Raw genomic sequence first — 21,291 nt, forward strand, 5'->3', positions numbered from 1 at the left:
CAACTTCAAGTCCTTTGGTCATTTTGCTGAAGACACGTTTACTCTTTATCATAAGGTTATGAGTTAATGCACAATGTATAGTCCAGAACTGGATAAAAACTAAGAGCTTTTGTGTCTAGAGGGACAAAAATAACAAGGAACCCCAAAAAGATCGAAGTCTTTCGTAAACTAGACATCAAGCTACTTAATTTTGAATAGTATATCATATGTGGGGATTCTCTCAAAATGGTGTGTCAGGCTGTACTGGTCAAAAAATACTGAAGTGGTCTCAAAGCATTCATAATCAATAAATAAACCAATTACTTTGTTATTTGAAGTACTAGGGTGTTGCACCGTGTTAGCCATTATGAATGTAGTGAAAAGTCAAGCAAAATGACACCTTTTATTGCCTAACTAAAATGCTACCACTCTGTTATCTGATAAATTTAATGACCAATGAAAAATTTCTCAAGTACTGCATAAGCTAATCTAAATTTCCTATTGTTGAATTCTCATAACCTTCCTCCCTTGTCACAGAAATTTTCTCTCTCTTGATTATACATTTGCATTGAACAGGAAATAAGCTTTAAAAAATATTACTATAAATATAATGGAGAGCAATAGGCATTAGAAAACAGCTGATGCTTAAACTCTGAATTTCCCTTTTTACAATATTTTGACACCAGTTGAAGGAAAGAAGAAAAAAACATAACCCACATATTTCATATAGTCGACATAGGTTGAACGACATAGGTTCAGCCAAAGTTATTTTATCGATACAAAATACTTGAAAAACTCAATATTTTAAAAGCTGGGATAACTGTTGTCTCATAAGGGCTTTTCTAGAGGGACCTCCATGAATTGGTATTCAATCCCTAAAAATTTACAGCAGAAAATAACTAACACACTAGCGTCATTAGTATGTAAATTTGCAGGCTTCATGGAATCCTCATTTAATCGCAACAGGCAAGTAATTGATGAGCTTGTAGTTTAATACAGACAACTACTGTATGTTATAATAAACACAAAATGAACATCTAAGAAACAACGTTCATTCATCAGTCAAGGGTCAAACCCTTTTTAACAGGAAAAGCATAAATCTCAGATTCATGAACCAGCAGGTTTTTTTTTTTTAAATATCTCTTTTACAGATCATGAAGAGTCTTTCCCTTTATTGGTTATAAAGTTCAGATGGATGCTGATGGCAGCCTCTTGTACTTAAAATGAAATGGTGTCTACTGCATCACAAATGATGCACATGCAGTGGCAGCCATGTAACACAAAGCATACTTATAAATTTATGGAAGGTATTTTCTGCAAAAAAAGGAAATAAAAATTAAAATTATAAAATGAAATGCAAGCTATCTTTTGCCATTTATTTTTCAAAATCTACATGCAAGGATGAAACAAATATTTAAAAAAAATGAAATAACACCATTTGAAATTTCATTTTCCACATACATAAGAGTCATTTGTGAAAATTAAAAAAATAAAATTAAGTCACCCTTTTGTCATTTCATTTTCCATTTTGTCTTTTCATTTTCCATACCCATCTTGGTGTGTCAGTGTCATAATTAAAATGAAAATGCAATCCTCACTTTAGATTTGTTCTTTCTTCATGGCATGCATAATAACTGCTAAAATGAAAATGAAAATTCAATATTTCCTTCATATTTTCCATTAGGTCTGCAGTACATACGTGGCAAAATGTAAACAAAAACTCAAAATGGAAAAATCAATCACAAAGTTGCTGTTTGGATATTCATTTTCAACCTGAACAGCAATAAGGCTGCAAAAATGAAAAGCCAAATGCAAATTGGCACTGGCGGCACCTGCTGCTCATTGAATTTTCATTTTCCACTGTTCATTTTCATTTTCAAGTTCTCAGCAGGCATATATATTTTAATTAATATGGATCAGTGGCCGTGGCTTCAGTATGTGACTGCAGCTTTTTTGGAATGTATCGGCCACTTCTAATAAGATGGAAAGGGTGGTTCAAGAAACAACGAGAGACTAAATACAATTTTATATTACTTAAGATGCAAAATGATTTTAGATTGGGTTGTAGATGTCGAGGCTTTCACCAGTACAGAGGTAAATGATGCTGTATGGTGAAATTTACGTGAAGTTACGTGATCTTAAATCACAGGCTGCTGTTTTTCCAGCCTGTTACTATCCTGTAGCTGTCACCCATAATCCCTGTTATGTGTCATCTTATTAAATTTAGTCATGATGCAAATCTTAAACTATTTGATAACCAAAAAACAAGGTGCATGATTAGACCAAGAGACAAAACCAGATCCTCCATCAGGGGCATCTGTAATAGTAGCTTAGTTCAAATTAAAACAATAAATATATAACCAGTTCAGAAACATCCACGCAGTTTTAAATCCTTAATTTAAATCTTTAAAATACTTGAAAAAGTACTCACCAATCAGCTTCAGTCACACCTTACACATCACAATTTATTCAAGAAATTCCAGTCTGACTTCCACACTGGTCATAGTACAGAAACAGCATTAACACATGATGCAAATGACATTCTGATATCATCTGATTAAGGGCATTCCACTGTAATTATGTTGTTACACTTAAGCACAGCATTTGACACCATTTACCATTCTATTTTACTACACAGGCTGATGTTGGGCTTACACGCACTGTCCTTGCCTGGTTTAGTTCTTAGTTATGAAATCGATTCCCAGTATGTACAGAAATGTGCTGACAGTACTCCATCATTATTCACAGAACTGAGATATGGTGTCCATTAAGGTTCAGTACTGGGACCTTTACTCTTTTCACTTTACATGTTTCCACTGGGGTCTATCATTAAAAAACATAAGTTAAATTTCACTACTATGCAGATAACACCCAGTTATACCTTTCTTTTAGACCAAATTACATTTCTCCGATGTTGTCTTTAATCAGTTGTGTTAATGAATCAAAGGAGTAGATGGATGAGGACTACTTGTCTTTAAACACAGATAAAACAGAAATATTAATTATTGGAAGGAATGATGCCCTTTTGCCACAATATTTTGTCATTAATTAACTCAGTTGATATCACCATTAGTTTCACTGAATCAGCCCGCAATCTAGGTGTTATCTTTGACTCTAGCATGTCATTTAAAGCACAAAATTGTCCAAAACATGTTTCTTCCATCTTAAAAATGTTGGAAAATTAAGGTGTTTTCTAAATATGCGGGATACTGAGAAATTAATTCATGCATTTATTTCTACTGCAATGTGGTGTTAACTGGCTGCGCAAATTGTTCTTTATGCAGCTTCCAGTTAATCCAAAATACTGCTGCAAGAATTATTACAAGAACAAGAAAATATAAACACATAACTCCAGTTCTTAATTCCTTACACTGGCTCCCAGTTAAGTTTAGGGCAGATTTCAAAATCCTCCTTTTAAGGTATAAAGACTTAAATGGCTGAGGTCTGGCTTACTTATCTGAATTTACCATTTTCTACAAACCAGACTGCACATTAAGATCTCAGGATGCCGGTGTTATGATTCCAAGGATTAATAAAATAATAGTGGGAGGTTGACCCTTTAGTTACAGGGCCCTGAAGCTGTGGAATGGTCGGCCTGCTACTAAAAGAGGTGCCCCTTAAGTCTCATCTTTTAAATCCTAGCTGAAGACTCACTACTTTAGCTTATCATACGCAGACTAGAGCGCTGATTAACTGTGCATACAGCATCTCTGTTGTTAGTCATTAGTACTAAAATATAAGTAATATGATAATTATAATTTGTTATTAACACTCCCCTACTCTATTTTGTCTTCTTAATACTCACATGTGGCATTTGGTGCATTGCTCTACTGCCAAGTTGTTTGTTTACGAACTATGACACACTCTTAATAGTCGGCGACTTTAACTTTCATATCGACAATCAGTGTGACCAAAAAGTAAAAGAATTCATGAACCTCCTGGATTCTTTTCAACCTACACATAAAGCAGGTCATACATTAGACTTAGTGATTACTAAAGGACTAAAAGTTGATATAAAACAGATCATTGATATTGGTGTATCAGACCATTTCCTTCTACTATTTAATATAGAAATAATGATAGAAAAAATTCATGAGAAGCATATTGTTAAAAAACGCTTCTTTGACTCATCAGCAGCTTTAAAGCTTACAACTATTCTAAGCAATCAGTCCGTTTATAGTGCCAACTATAATAGCGAGGATAATGTAAATAGTAAAGTGGAAACCTTTAATTCTAAACTAAGAGGTGCTTTTGACATAGTTGCACCTGAAAATCTTCTAGCATTGTTATTCCATGGAAGACCCAAAGAGTGTCTGATTTAAAAAGAACATGTCGTAGAGCTGAGCATAAATGGAGGGAAACTAAACTAACTATCCATTATGAGATATTGAAGGTTAAAATAACAGAATACAATAACAGTCCGTCTTGAGAGGCGCTGCTATTTCTCTAAGATTATAAATAACAATGCTAGTAATCCCAGAGTCTTATTTTCAACAATTGATCGTCTGTTAAACCCAGGTAACACAAAGGAATGCCCCCAGAAAACTTCCAGTGAAACCTGTGAGAACATTGCTGTATTTTTCAATCAAAAAATTAATGATATTAGAAATAACATGGTATATCTCCCCAACACTGCAGAACCTCCTAAGCCCCAGTACTCTGTTATAAACAAATTAAATTCTTTCACCAGGATAGATTTACCTGAATTACATAGAATAATCGCTCAACTGAAACCCTCCACCTGCATCCTTGACCCAATACCAACAAGGTTTTTCAAAGAAGTATCAGGCGTGCTAATTGACAATATTCTGGACATAGTAAATTCGTCATTAGATACGGGGGTCTTCCCAGACTGTCTTAAGACTGCTGTAGTTAAACCCCTGCTCAAGAAAATTAATCTTGACCCCTCTGCTTTTGAAAATTTTAGACACATTTCTAACCTGCCCTTCTTAAGTAAAATTCTAGAGAAGGCAGTCATTATGCAGTTAAATGACCATTTCAATAAGCATGCTATTCTTGATAAATTTCAGTCAGGTTTTAGAACAAATCACAGTACAGAAACTGCACTCGTTAAAGTAGTAAATGACTTGCGGGTAAATGCAGACAGAGGCCATTTATCTGTTCTCATCCTCTTAGATCTGAGTGCTGCATTTGACACCATTGATCACAACATTCTTAGAAATCGCCTTAGTCAATGGGTGGGCCTCTCTGGCAGTGTCTTAAATTGGTTTGAATCCTACCTGGCAGGGAGAAAATTCTTTGTGAGTTGCGGTAATCACATCTCAAAGACACATCTCTATCCTGGGTCTGCTGCTCTTCTCAATCTATATGTTTCCGTTAGGTCAGATTATCTCAGGTTACAACGTGAGTTACCACAGCTATGCTGATGACACACAGCTGTACTTATCAATAGCACCTAATGACACTGACTCTCTCGATTCACTAACAGAATGTCTTACTGGTATTTCTGAATGGATGAATTGTAATTTTCTCAAACTAAATAAAGAGAAAACTGAAATTTTAGTAATTGGCAATAATGGATTCAATGAGGTTATCAGAAATAAACTTGATGCATTAGGATTAAAAGTTAAGCCGGAAGTAAAAAATTTAGGGGAAACTGTTGACTGTAATCTGAATTTTAAATCGCATATTCATCAGACCACTAGGACAGCATTTTTTCGCTTAAGAAACATAGCAAAAGTTAGACCTCTTATATCATTGAAAGATGTTGAGAAATTATTTTAAGCTTTTGTTTTCAGTCTACTAGATTACTATAACGCACTCCTCTCAGGACTACCCAAAAAAGATATAAATCATTTGCAACGAGTGCAGAATGCAGCTGCTAGAATCCTAACTAGGAAAAGAAAATCCGAACACATTTCTCCAGTTTTGATGTCACTACACTGGTTACCTGTGTCATTCAGGATTAACTTTAAAATTCTGCTTTATAAATAAATGCTGGTGTTGTTGTCTGCCTATGGAAAAGTCATCTCTGATAAAGATTGGATAGCACTGCCTTAGCTGTGGAATAGCCAATATATGGAAAGACGTTTGTTGGTCAAGGTCTCCAGGACTCTGAACAATTTTGAATCCTCCTCTCTCTCTCTCTCTCTCTCGATATCTATACTAATAAAAGGCAAAGCCCTCACTCACTCACTCACTCACTCACTCACTCACTCACTCACTCACTCACTCACTCACTCACTGACTCATCACTAATTCTCCAACTTTCCGTTGCTGAAATTTGGCAGGCTCATTCCTTACAGCTTTCTTTCGAAATTCTATGCATAATGGTCATAACTGGAACCTATTTTTTCGTCCATATACTATAATAGACTTCTGCTCAATGCCCGTGGGAGATGGAGTTACGCCTCCCACATAATTTTGTGCCTGCCCTTATAAGGCCGTCCGTCAGCAGCAATCCAATAGAAACACTGCCGCTAAATATGGTGAAGGACTGTGCTTATGCAGAGGAAGATGAGATGGTCAGGGTGGTGTTTGGCACAAACTCGGCGAAACTGCGAGAGAAACGTTTAAGTGCCGGGTCTTAGTTAACATTAAATACAGCCGTGGACATCGCACGAGGTGGCACCAGCACAGCTGGGAACCTTCGATGCATCTACACTGAGAGGCTCATGTGAACTTTCGGAGTGCACAGAGAAAAAGCAACAGTTCCAAAGAGTGCTGAACAAAAACCGAATTACACAATTGAGAAGACAGCAAAAAAATATGAAGCGTGTGATACATACAAGCATATTCATAAGTGCAGCTACTGCGGAAACAAAGCATACAGTGGAAAAAGTCAATGTCCCGCTAAAGGAAGACGGTGTAAAAAAAAAAAACGTGCATGCAGTGTGTCATGTCTCAGATAAAGAAGAAGACAAGCTGTTTATTGATGCAGTAAGAAACGAATCGATGAATGAAACCTGTTATCTTTACAACGATTGACAAACACGGAATGTAACTTGAACACAACACATCCTATAAATACGAACCTGATTGAAAGAAATAATGATAATCAAATCCTTGATGACAGCAACACTCATAACACTCACAAAACAATTACTGTATATTGACAATCATGTTACGTTATTTTTAAAATGTTCCTTTTCTTTTTCATAACTTTTTTAACTCACTACTTCTCTGTTGCGAAGCGCAGGTATATATATATATATATATATATGTATATATATATATATATATATATATATATATATATATATATATATATATATATATGTATATACAGTATATACCCCAATCTACATACTCTCAAATAGACAAACCACACGCCGTGGCGCAGTGGTATAGACTTCGCCTCTATCTCCGAAGTTCGATTCCCGAGAGGGAGTGCACTGAGTATGTACGCGCGCTTCCCGATTCATTTTACCCTCGCATCCCCGCAACCCTAACCCTAACGCAGAAAGACAGATCACCAATTGAAGCTTTATGAATAATGGATACAAAGCGTGTTCCTAAGACTGATCAGAGGCAAATTTCATTTCAAAAGACTACCCAATGGAAGCCTTGATAAAAGCATGGTTTTGTGCACACTGAAAAGCAAGCAAAATTAGATGCATTACAGAAAGCGGACTTTGTGGCTCTTACTGGGGATCATTGAACTTCCGTGACCGTTAGTAATTCTAATTACATCTAATTAAAAAATGTTCAATGATCACACTGTTTTAGCCTAATGTACAAAATAATTTTGGCTAAGGTTACTCAGAGTTTAAAGGTGAAGCTGGTCAAATTACCTTTTATGTTTCTGCCTTATTTTTGTAAGAAGAAAAACTGCACTTTATGCTGATATTTTTGTTATTATTATTTATAGACAATACCATTCTGAAAATGTACTTAAAGTACTTAAAATACCACGTTATTTTTAAGTCTGCCCAATTTTAGCCAGGAATGATATTTTTGTTTCTGTTTTGAATTGAAATGCAGATTAAAAGCATTTTTTTTTTTCAGAAATTAAAAGAGCTTGAGTTCACAATATTCATGTTCATGTCTATTGTTTGATTCTGTCGCCCACTAAAACCCTTTTAAATTAAAAAAAAACATTTGCGATTTGGGGCAAATTTTCATGTGTGATTACATACGATTAATCAAGTTTAATTATTAAACAGCCTCTAATTAATTAGAGTAATTTTTTTAATCGAGTCCCACCTCTAATATATATATGTAGATATATATATATGTAGATTTGTATATATATATGTTGTGAACCCGGCCCGGACACAGACAGGCGGACATGTTGTTAAAACACCACCACACGTTTATTTACACTATATTTACAATACTGGTCACAAAGACACCCAGTTCAAAGGTCACTCAGACCCCAGTCACGTGCACAAACACCCCAAACACAGTCCTGGCCTCACAATGCCTTGTCTTCAGGCCGCCTCCACAGCTCCTCTGTGCTTCATCCTTCCACCTCCCAACTCTAGCCTCGAATGAATGGAGACGGCCCCTTTTATATGGTACCCGGATGAGCACCAGGTGTTCCCGGCATTCTTCCTCTGGCCAAGCCCCAGCGTGGTGGAAGTGCCGGCTGTCCTCCCAGCTGCTCTCCGGGCGCTGTCATAAATCTTCTCCCCAGCACTTCCTGGTGTTGTGGAAGTGCTGGGGTAAGAGGTCCCCAAGGCATTGGGGCGCCTCCTGGCGGTGACCACGGGCCCCTACAGGGTAGGGCTTCCATGCACTGTACCCGTGGCCCCCAAAGCAACCCAGAAGGCAACCCCCACGTGATCCAGGGTGGGTGCAGACCCACATCCGGTCCTTCCCGTCGTCCCGGCCGGGTCATGGCCCCTGGCATCCCTGACACTGTATATATGTATATATATATGTTTATATTTGTATATGTGTATATATACTGTATGTATATATGTATGTATATGTATATATATATGTGTATACATATATGTGTATATGTGTGTCTGTGTGTGTGTGTATATATATATATATATATGTGTCTGTGTGTGTGTGTGTATATATATATATATATATATATATATATATGCCAGCAACACTCATGACAATGACAACACAATTACATTGTCAATCATGTTACGTTATTATTAAAATGTTTCCTTTTCTTTTTCATTACTTCTTTAACACACTACTTCTCCGCTGCGAAGTGCGGATATTTTGCTAGTATATACAGTATATATATATATATATATATAAATATATAAAATCCAGCGTTTGTTTGTGTATCTGTATGTCTGTCTGCTTTTCATGAGAGAACTGCTTAACGGATTTAGATTGAGTTTTTTTTTCTATAATTTGCTTGAAAATTCCTGTTGATTTTGCAACCTCTCATTGTGCTATGTATCATAGTTCGCTTACTGATTTATTTGTGCATATCTGAGAGACATGCAGCTGGCCAAGTTCCTTCCTCACTCACTCTTCAGCCTCAGGGTGTGTACCTTACCTCCGCTTAGCTAGTGAACGAGAGAACTACTTCACAGATTTAGATCAGGTTTTTTTCTATAATTTGCTTGAACATTCTGGTTGATTTTGCGACTTCTCTTATTGTGCTAAGAATCATAGTTCACTTGCAGGAGAGATATATTCGCGTTAATCCGAGATAGAGGCTGCGGGCCGAGTGGAGGGGTAAGCATGACGTCAGGAGTGGGGAGTCAGGCAGGGCCTTCCTCAGTGTCCTGTTTCATTATCTTGTGAGCGGAGCCATGAGCGGACAGCTAGTATATGATACAATCTGTTCTTGTATTTTGCTTTGTCGGTCAGTCTTATACTTTGGACTATTACTATTGTACTATTGCATTGTGTTGTATTCCTGAGGTGGCAATTATAAATTGGCCATCTAGATCTATGAAGAAATTACTTGTGTTCTGTTTTATGTATTGTATTTATCCCATTTTTTGACACCCATTGCATGCCCAACCTACCTGGAAAGGGTACTCTCTCTGAATTGCCTTTCCCAAGATTTTTAAAATTTTTCCCCTAAAAGGATTCTTCTTGTGCGATTTGTTGTACATTGTTGTACAAAGCTCAGCATCTATGGACACGGCAAACTGTGCAGCACCACGTAGTCTAGAGCCTTAAAGTTGTTGAAATAAATGTGGTGTCTACATCTGCGTTTTACTCATCCTAATTTAGCACAGATAAACCTACATATACAGTGATTGTTTTTTGATAGAGGTTTTCCAATCATTGTTTCTTTATGAAAACATTCTTTTTGTCAGTAAATCTAAGGGTGAGTGGTCTTATAAGTAATATCTTTTGGATTGTTTAATAACCATTTCTTCACAGGAGTAAAAGGAATGTAGTTTGGGAAATAGTGGTACATCATGGTGAATAAAACCTTTAATTCGCAAAAATGTTTTCATTAAGCTTTCACAGCAGGGCAAATACATAATCTCATTCAGCTCTATGAAAAGCCTTTTCTTCCTACATAGATAATTGCACCTCTGGGTGCTCTGACAATAATGAGCTATATTTTACACTGAACAGGCAACAGAAATGAATTCCTGTCTAATCCTGAGAAATGATAGTAAGCAATACCTCTTCTAGATGCATTGTATGTTTTTTGCCAAGCCAGGACAAAAATAGACAGAGAAACCTCATGCAATGTTTTTGGCATATTTTGTTCCTCAGTGCTTCTTAGAACATCAATAACAAGAGTGGTTAAAATTTTAAAATTGCCTGGTATCTTGTTGAAAATGGTCATCTTTTCACTCTGAATGAATTATGTAGCATATGAATTTCAGAAATTCTGACTGGTTGATCCTCAAGAGCAGTAAATTGAGCTTGGAGTGTTAGGATTGTATCTCCTTAGAAAGCTTTTTATTTTTGCCCGATTATTACTAACTTAGAACAAAACAACACAATGACCTGTTTATTCTCGAGTAGAGGAGACTGACATAGATACTTCCATAAGATGCAAATACCTGGCATGCTACCGAGGCAACGTGCCTAGGTAGCAATATCACTTCCAACCGAGCTTTGGAGTGTAAATTAGAACAAAACCACTTCCCTCTAAATCCCTTCCTCCTTCTGAAACAAACTCTTGTGTGATTCTCCCCTTTGGCATTCCACCTGCTAAAGCTCCATCAGTGACTAGATGAATTTTGTCCTTTAATTCTATATATTCATCCTATCCCACTTACCCAGAGTAAGGTTACAGGGCAAATGGAACCAATTTCAGCAATCACCAGGCACAAGGCAGGAACAAAACCTGGACAGAGTGTTAACCTATCACAGGGCAAACACACACACACACACACACGACAATTTAGCAAAGTTAATTCACTTAAGCTACATGTCTTTGGACTGTGGGAGGAAACCTGAACAAGTGAAAGAAAACCACACAGACAAAATGGAATCCACTGGGAGCACATAGGATGTAAACCCTGGTCTCCTTACTGTGAGGCAGTAGCACTTTCACTGCAACACCATGTCAATCTAATTTATTACATTACAAATATATATTCATAGTGGCTTGATGGGGAAGTACTTAGCCATGCTGCCTCACTAATCCAGGTGTCCGAGTTCAAAATTCTCAGCCTATGTATGTGGCTGAGAATTGCTGTATGTGCATGAAACTTTATCCAACATCTTCAAAGATGCACAGCTTAGGTTAATGGACCGTTCTAAATTACTTCTGTGGTTGTGTTTGTAAGTGGGCTCTGTGATGAACCAGTGCCTTGAGATCACACTGGAGATCCCCATGACTCTGAAGTGGATCAAGCGTATGTGATAATGCATATGTGAATATCTGCTGTGTTATAAATGTGTTTTTTCAATAGGTAATACAAAAACATATTCCTACATTGTCTATATCTCTTTGAAAGCTAAGTAGTATGTCTCTAGAGTAAGACTAAGTTAAGCAACAAAGATGAAAGGTAGATAGATAGACTTTATTTGTCCATAAGGAGAAAATAAAACTTTACGGAAGCTCTTCCCCAAACACACATAAGAATGTCTGGCTTGGATACTGAAGAGCTGCTGACTTGTAGGTGGCAGTAAAAAGATAAATAGTGAAAACAAAAATGTATTTTAAAAAAAACAATATAAATTTCACACAACCTACTTTGATCCATATCCTTCCCAAATATGTTCATGTTCTAATATACTATGTAACTATCATGTTATGAGTAAAAAAGTAGAATAAGACCTTTTCCAACATAACATAAAAATGATCTAAATAACTATTAAAGCACTGAGCATGGTGTAATAAATAAATGTATAGTAATACTAGCCATTCATACTTCCACAAGACAGTAAGAAACCCTCCTAAATGGGGAGCAAGGTTTGCTCCAGCACACATCCATAGATACTCATAGAGGGCCATGTTAAGGTCACCACTGCACCTGACCTGCGTGTCTATGATATGTGGGAGGAAAATAAAAATATCACATGAAGTAAAACATTTCCTAAGTTATCACTCTAAATCTTTCATTTCAGGAAACGTCATTTCTGAATAAGTTTGACATTCTGTGACAAAGACAGAAACAAGTAAGAAAATAGCAGAGTCGCAAATAAACAAAATTAGTAAAAGAAAAGGAAATCAGCAAGCAGAAGATTAAAGTAAATTTTAACTTGTCTCTTTTTTCCTTTTGGTACTTTCATTGAAGAAAACAAATGAGAAAGAATGTAAAAGATGAATATGCATATAAATTGATTAAGCTAAATGTAACTCATATTTTTATTTCCAATCATACTTAAGAAGTCTATTATAATAGATAAATTCTTATATCAAGTTATTGCTTAAGCCTATGTAGACCTATATGGTATTAATCAATATTACATACTGAACACCCTTCAAATTTAAAGTTTAATAAAGCAAACACATGAATAAAATAAGAAAGAAAGAACTACACTGCAAAATAATTTTTTTGGAGGATAAATTACTACAATGAGTGACATACTGCCATGTTCTGGTAACGTACTGTGTAGGAACTAAAACTTTCAGTTCAGTTATGTAGGCATACATCAATCGAACAGAATAATATAATGCATATCAAATGGCAACATTTCATAGTTGCTTTTAATGCCACTGAAAGAAGTCTTTTGGCATGGCAGATCAAAAATGAGATCATGGAGTATGAATTCTGTTGCTGTCACATGTTCCTGTACTTTCCTCCTTTGGAAATTGAAGAATGTTTTGGTTATCTTGGAAACAGAACAGGAGTAAAAACACTGGAGTGCAAAACCTATAAGCCTGACCCACTTGAAGGTTTAAATTAAAATCCATAGTGACATGAAGGCAGTTAGGATTAGGTTTTTTTGCTCCTCCACCAAATCTGGAGTATGCTGTTTATGTGAACAGATTAAAGCACAAGGATTCCAGAGTGGTCAATGTTGCCAGTGCCAAGTTTCCCTTGAGTGAGTGTGCCAGTGCTTCTGTGAAGGTAAAAAGTTACAAGCAGCAACCAAGAGGTTTTAAAGTCACAGTTCTTTACTTTGGCAGAAGGGAAGCTCTCATTGTGAAAAACCAACAACTGGTTCACAGGCATGCCAGTTACAGAGTAGTTGGCGTAAGATGTGCATCAAACACAATATGATATTGCATAAATGGTTCAGAAGCTACCCTAGATGATATAACAAAAAGCATATATTTCATATACACACCTCAAATAAGACTATCCAAAATATGCAGCTTCATGCAAAAGTTTGGATACCCATGTAAAAAATGTAACATGTTTTATTGACATTTGAAACAATCTAAAACAATGGGATTTTAATGGAAATGTAAATGAACATTTATGATTCATTGAAGGAACTAAACAATTATACAATAATAAAAGAGTAATTATTTGGCATTTGCAATAGTTTGGGCTATTGACTAAGTACTTGTTAACAACTGCTTTGGCAAAAATCATATCTTAAAACGTTTTTTGAAGCCAACTATGAGTCTTTGAATTCTTGCTTTGGTAGTTTTTCTACATTCTTCTTTGCAGATTGCTTCCAGCTGTGAGATATTTTTGGGCTGTCTTGTAGGCACAGCATGTTTAAGATCTACCCACAATAATTGTAAAGTCTGGGGACCACAAACATCATTCCTCTTGTGTTTCTTGAGCTAAACTTAAGCTGAAAAAAGGATGGCTTCTATAACAAGTGAACGGTTCAAAAAACAGTTCAAAATTTAATATGAAGTTCCTCATGTTAAGACAGATGTGGCAAGGGATTCCAAACTTTTACATGAGACTATATAAAGGGTGAGGCCAAATAGTCAGAGATATACAGTATTTAATGCATTATTGTGATCTATATGACTGATTTTTATATTTATATTTATAATGTAGCATAATACATACATGAAGACTTGCTAGGCCACAACTGGAGGATCATTTTTCAAGAAACTACATTTTGCCAAAGGTTCAATATCACTGTTTTCTGTGAACTGAACTGTTTCTAATGCAAACAAATGATAAAATAATAAATAATAACATTCTTATAAAGTGTCTTGGTTCTGTTATATTATGTCATTTGCTTTCTGTTTAAGTTCCTGTTTTCAATGTGTTCTTGATGTAATTTAAAGCGTGTTTCATATTTTTATAATATGTATTTATGTTTTGTTTATATTTTATTATTGTGCAGTTGCTGTGTGTGGCTCTATTATGTGTGTTATGCTTTGTTGGTGGTCCACCTAGAGGCAGGGCCACTTGTCTCTCTCTGAATGAAACCACCGCCAACCCTATAAAGGCCAAGGAGACCCACTGGTCAAGTTGCCGTTCACTGAATGCACTTAGGGGTTTTAGTAGTTCTATTGATTTATTGTGCTTTTGTGATTACCTGGATTTGTGACCCTCATGCTCTCATTTTGATCATTCTCTCTGGATTTGTGTTTTTAGGACACTAGGAAATGAACACTAAAGATTAACTGGGGTTAACGGAAGGTCAACTATATGACTAAAAGAAAGAGAGATAATGGGTGTATTTTCAGAAAATAGTTAATAAAAAATAATGGACAATATCATCCTACAAATATAAGAAATTTACAAAGGAAAGGAGACCATTTAGTCAATCAAGATTGTTTGTTTAGCTAATAGCTAAAATGTCACAATATCTTGTCCAGATACTTCCTAAAGGTTGTCCAGGTTTCTGCTTCATCTTCAGTGCATGAATGAGTAATTTGTTTCAAATTCCCAGATCTCTTTGCATAAAAAATTGCTTCCTGGCTTCAGTCCTAAATGCACTTCATTTAATTTTCACTGATGCCCTTGAGTATGTGATTCACCATTAAGTTGAAAAATTTCTGCTAATATGGTAATGTGCTAATAACAATGTACTAATTTGTCAGTCAATGTGGTTGATGCAGTAAGCTAATACCAATATACTAATTAGTCAGCAGAAATTGTCTATGAAGAGTTAATAAAACCATATAGACAATATCTTAATGGAGGACGATGCAAAACCAGCAGATTGATTGGTTAAATTACAACAAAAAGTATTTTCTGAGGTTATAAAATAGCATATAGCTCAGTCACAAATTGAAGCCTTTCCTAAGGACGGATGGAAGACCCCCCTGTTTTCTGTGCCTTTTTTTCTCTTCAGAATTTAACATGAATGTATTTATACCATTTTGCAGTAAAAAAACTTTTTTGATGTTTCAGTATCTATGAGGGATTATTTCATATTGGGTTTATTAATCACATCGCTCTTAGTTAGGTTAGGGGTGTATGTTGAGACTAATTTGAAATGGATGTTGTACTGTTTATATCTTTAGTCAACCTGTATTTTATTCAAAATATTGTCATTTATAAAAACCAATAAAAAATGTATAAAAGATTCCTTTCTCCACCTCCCAGTTGTGAGGTTTAACCTAATATAAGCAATGCAGTTTTCTATGTTGTGGTGTGCTGGTAACATCACTTCAAGATATGCCCACCAAATCAATAAGCTAATTAAAAGGGTAAGCTCAGTTTTGGGTCACGCTGTGGATGCCTGGAGGTAGTAGCAAAAGAGAGACTTAAAACAAAACTGAGTACCATTATGAACATCCTCTCTCTGACACACTAACACTGAGGACCTTCTGCCAACAAATTATTCAACAAAACAGTTGTGTCAAGAAACACTACTGGGGCTCTTTTATACCAACAGCAATACACCTGCATAATGCCTCACTTGGTCTGGGACTGCCATGTCAGATGTTTACTTTCTTGCTTTCTAGTCATTCTCGTGTGTGTTCAGACTATGGGTGTATATTTATTTATGTATTTATTTATTTAAAGAGCTTCTCTAAAAAGCCAAATTTCCCCTCTGAGGACAAATAAAATTCTAACTCTCATATGTAAGCTATATTCCTGTACTTAACCACAATATCCAGGCATGCAAGCCATATAGCTCATTGTATTTTCTTGTTTTGCAAATTCAGGCTTCTTAAAGGAAATCAATGAACTCCATCAGCCTAGTCTTTCAGAGAAGATGGGAGAGCAAAATAAGGGGGAAGAATTCTTAAACATTAATTTCTATTAGATTACATAGAAATTAAAAATATTAATAATTAGCAGAAAAGTGGTTTCAGTTGTAGCCATCATTTTAGATTTGATAATAATCTTTGTCCCTAGCTCAGCCTTTAGTAATTTAAATAGCTAAGCCTTTGTACCAAGGTGTTCTTAATTCTCAAAGCCAACAAACCCACCATGAAAAAGAAGTGGAATAAGGTAGCAGCAATTCAAAGACACAAATGGCATGCATTTACACATATAACACAAAAAGACAGAGACAAGGAAATACTCTAACCAATGCAGCACCATTCCTCAGGGTGGAAGATAAAAGCAAATTGATTCTTCCAAAATGTGTCCTGTGTTTCCAAGCAGTTAATTCTAGAGGTTAAACTGAATGACACAGACTCCTCAATGGAATGCGTCCGTAGCTGTATATAAACCCTGCAATCTGAGATTTCAACTTTGACTAAAGAAGGCTGCCAATATTTTGCTGCCCTAATGTGAATCTGATGGATCTCTACTGTTGTTTCTGTCTCACCTTACAATTTTCATTTAATTTCAGAGCTTTCCGACCACATATACATGAAACTCAGGTAAAAAAAGCAGAGGAAGAACAAAACATATTTAAAGTTTAAATTGTATTATTATTCACATAATATATTGAATAAAATTAAAATTATACAGTATTTATAGTTCATTATAACCAAACCAGCTGATACATGGGTATGTATAGTGAGTCCAAATAAGTTTTCATTTGCTTTACTTCCCATTTTTTGTAATATATTAGGAAACAACTCAGCAGTGCCCTCTAGACCTATCTATATTTGCGTAGATTCCACAGTGAGGTTTTGCTATTTGTATGACCCCTAATATATGCGGCTGGAATTGATTTCATATATAGAGAGATGAGTAGAGTAGAGAAAGTTGAACAGAGCAGCTTTATAGTTTTTCCCTGACCCTCATTCTTATTAATTTACTAAGTTGAAAAAGTTACAGTAGAGTCTGATATTTAATGGGCATCATTCCTCCATTTATTTTTTAATTCCACTTTCACATACTATTACAGAATTCCCATCTTAAATACATATTTTTGAAATGTACAGCGAAGTTCACATAAATGTACAGTTTCAGAATATACAATATCTATACATTTCTAGAGCAAGAAAAAAAGGTAAACATGGGACAAGTAACAGTTTTATATAACTGACATGTATTAAAATTGGAAAGCACAAAGTCATAGAATGAATCAAAAATAACAAACAATTATTAAAGGTGCACTTTTTTAATGAGAGCAAAAAAAAGACATAATTGAGTATAAGTAAGTGTAAGTAGAGGTCTATTTTCATTCAAAGTGCTTTAACATAGTCTTTTGTATGGTTCCTAAGATGTATTACACTAGATCCAGGCTGGAAAGCCATCTAGAAAACATTCTCATTTGCAGCTAACAAGCATGTTGAATCTATGAGAAAAAGTTTAACCTTGGGGGCTCATTGCCCATTATATTCTCTCGCCTACAGTTTGACTCTGCAACCCACGCAAGGTCAATTTGCAGGTTTCTGACTGGTTCCAGCTGGATACTCAGCAGTGTAGGGTAAAAATTGTGTAAGGGCAAAGAGCGGACAAGTTGCATTTTTCACTTAACCCTTTAGATTGTCTTATTGTAATTCACTTTCCTCAACATTCTTTCATGAGATGGTTCCAGATTTGATGTAATCAATTGATCTTATTAAAAAAAAAAAATCTTTGCCTGGAATATGACCCTGAATGTAAGTCCGTTAATGCAGATTCAACTATACTGAGAAACATTTACATGGAAATAAATAATTAGCTTAGATCTTTGTGTGCTGAAAATATATTCTTTACTTAGAGTAGGAGAGAAAAATGCACACATTGGAGGACTGTGTAAGGAAAATGACTTTGATTAGGCAAACCAAAACTGACAGAATGACTATGTTAGCTTCGACAATTTAGACATTTGTTTCCAGATAACACTGTAGTCAGTACTTGGCCAATTCAGCAGCACCTGTTTAGGTACTAGGTGAGTGGGTAACAGTGCTGTAAGAGTAAGAAGTCAAAATTTAGTGTCTTGGCTCCCAAATCACCAGTTCAAACCCAGAAATAGTACTCAGCTCTCAATAGCTCTTTCATTGAAGCTGATACTAACAATGTGCTTAAAATTTGCAAATCTATATTGCACAATGTTAGAATTCCAAAACTATATAAACACAGCAGTTAAAGTAAAATGCCTTCTAGGTGCCAAGGTCTCCAGCATTGAAGGAAAATTGAACTTCCTAGCCAACGGTGAAGTATCCACTTTAATGCTATTTGTTGGCACTAATAATATTATTTTGCAGTATTCAGAGATATTAAAGAGGAACTTTATCTGTTTATGCACCAAACCTAAAAGTATGTTATGTTCGGTTGTAGTTTCTGCCAGAACGCTAAGAGGAGTTTTTAAAAAATGTGTTACCTGTTGAAAGAATAGGAAAGGAGTCTTGAATTAAAGAATGTTCTTCTTGATTGGAGATCAGTGTGTGCCTGTTGTAAAATAAAGAAGTTAATGTTCTGAGTTATCCATGGCTGGCTAATTACTTTACCCTGCTCTGGTCACAGCAAAATTGGCAACAAGTTTCTCCTCTTTATATTGTGCATGCTTGCAGTGAAAATAGCTGTTGCTAATGTGCTGTTTCCAAGCTTTTTTCTTCCAAGTCCCGGCGAGCCTGCAGTGCCTTTTGCAACGTGGCTTCATATGTTCAATAACTTTCTGCTTGTAAAGGACGCTATTGGGGATGCTTGGCTTGACGCTAGGAAGAGAGCTGTGCTGCTTCATTGTCATGGGACCGAAGGTCAGCGAAATTTTTACACCCTGCCTAACACAGGTACTATGTTCGATACCGCCATAGAAGCTTTGAAAGTATACTTTATGCCTAAAGCTAACGTGGTTGTTGAGCGCCATACTTTTCGTAAGGGACCCAGGGACCACAAGAGACTTTTTTAAAATACTAGCCATACTAGTGTACCATACGCCGCATAATCAGGCCGGTTTTTTAATGATTTTTAAGCACAGGGAGAAAATTAACATTTGAAAAATCGGTAATGTAATAAATCAGCAAGAAATGCAACATTGTAACAATGCACGGAACGAACCAAAACACAATCGTCCGTGACTGAAAATTGGCGGACCAATCTTGTTGATGTGAGCGAAGGTAATGTAGACGCGTGCCTTCTGTTCTAACATATGCGTCAATGATGTATTGCTGGAAGAGTTTGCCACTGGAATGCAAGACACTAAATGAAGATCTCATGGCATGCCTGAAAGCATAAAATTGGAGCTGTGTGACTCGCGTTGTTTTCGCAGTTCGCTTTTACTCAACATGGGTTAATTGTATGTGCCAGACTGGATCTCCATAAGAGAATAGCAGTGGAAAAACCATGGGGTCACAGTTCATATTGAGAACAGAGATACGCTTGCAAGCATCTTCCCTTGGATATATGCAAATATTGCGTTGTGCAGGAGGTTCCCCGTCTTCACCTACAAAGTAGCAACATCAGTTTGACAGGACGGGGCGTTATACCTTCACATATCCAGACCTGGATTTTCCATGAACACCATTCGTACAGCAGTTACAGAGTAACCGTGAGTGATAATGTCATGCATTTGCATGTAAGACTTTGCGAAGGGATTAACCTGGCGTATCGTGTTATCTAGTTGAAGCAACAAAATGTCACTGCAAGCGCTATTACATTCCTTTTGCAAACGTTGACTGGTAGCCTCAGCAGAATCGAAGATATATAGCTGACCGTATTGTGGTGACGTGTCAGAATTGTTATATAAAGGAGAGACCTGGTGAGAAATTTGACCGTGGATTATGAAAGCATACGGTCCTTGTCCAGATGGTTGAGTGATGTGTGCGCCCTTTGATGCGAAAGCTAAAGCAGACTTGTATTCCCTGATATGATCACAGTAATTTCGGGACAGTGGGTTCTTGCCAGTCAAGAGGTCTTCTAATAAAAGAGGGGGCTTGGATAGCAGTGGCAAAGACACCTTGCCGGCATGACAACACTTAGTGTAATGTCCGGATTTGTTGACCTCTGCTGGCCTGTGAAGAGCATTGCAAGAAGCACATAGTGCGATAGGTAGGCCAATGTTATGTTCTTGGACGTGAATGGCAATATCTTCTTGAAAAGCTGCAGAAAAGTGAATGCAATGTTTGTGCATGAATGATTTAGTGCTGTGTTGACACTGAAGGCAATTGGAATGAGTTGTGTCGAAGCATTGCTGGCAATGATCACATTGCATAATTCGTTCAGTGGAGTGTGTTTTTAAATGCATGTTGAGAAATTTCTGGCGTGTGAAGGTTTTGGAGCAGTGTTGACACTGAAAAGAATTCATCAGGGAATGTGTTTTGAGATGGTTAGTAAGGTATCTGCGTGCATGAAAGTGTTTGTCGCAAATTTTGCATACAAATCTTTGCGTTAAATAAATCTGCATATGGTTGTGGAGATCTGTCTCACCTGTGAAGTCGTCATTACAAAATATACAATTGAAGGTGAGAGTGGAATGAGTTTGTAAGTGTTTTTTGAGAGCGCGAGTTGTCTTGAAGCATTGTTGGCAATGTTCACATTGCATCATTCGGTTAGTGTTGTGTTTTTTCAAATGTGCGTTCAGATATCTGTGCACTCTGAAGCTTTTGGAACAAAAGGTGCATTGAAAGTCCTGTGTGGAATGCGTGTGTTCAGGGGAGGGTGTCTTTAAATGTTTTTCAGGAAGAGGAGAGTGGGCAGGTGACATCACATTAGTGTGGCGAGCAAGTGGGTGTGCACGCTGTGTGCACATACCGACAGAGTCAAAAGATGTCACCAGAAGGTAATCACATGGTTATTTGAGAGGCATGAG

This window comes from Polypterus senegalus, chromosome 8, assembly GCF_016835505.1.
Source record: "Polypterus senegalus isolate Bchr_013 chromosome 8, ASM1683550v1, whole genome shotgun sequence".
Lineage (NCBI taxonomy): Eukaryota > Metazoa > Chordata > Cladistia > Polypteriformes > Polypteridae > Polypterus > Polypterus senegalus.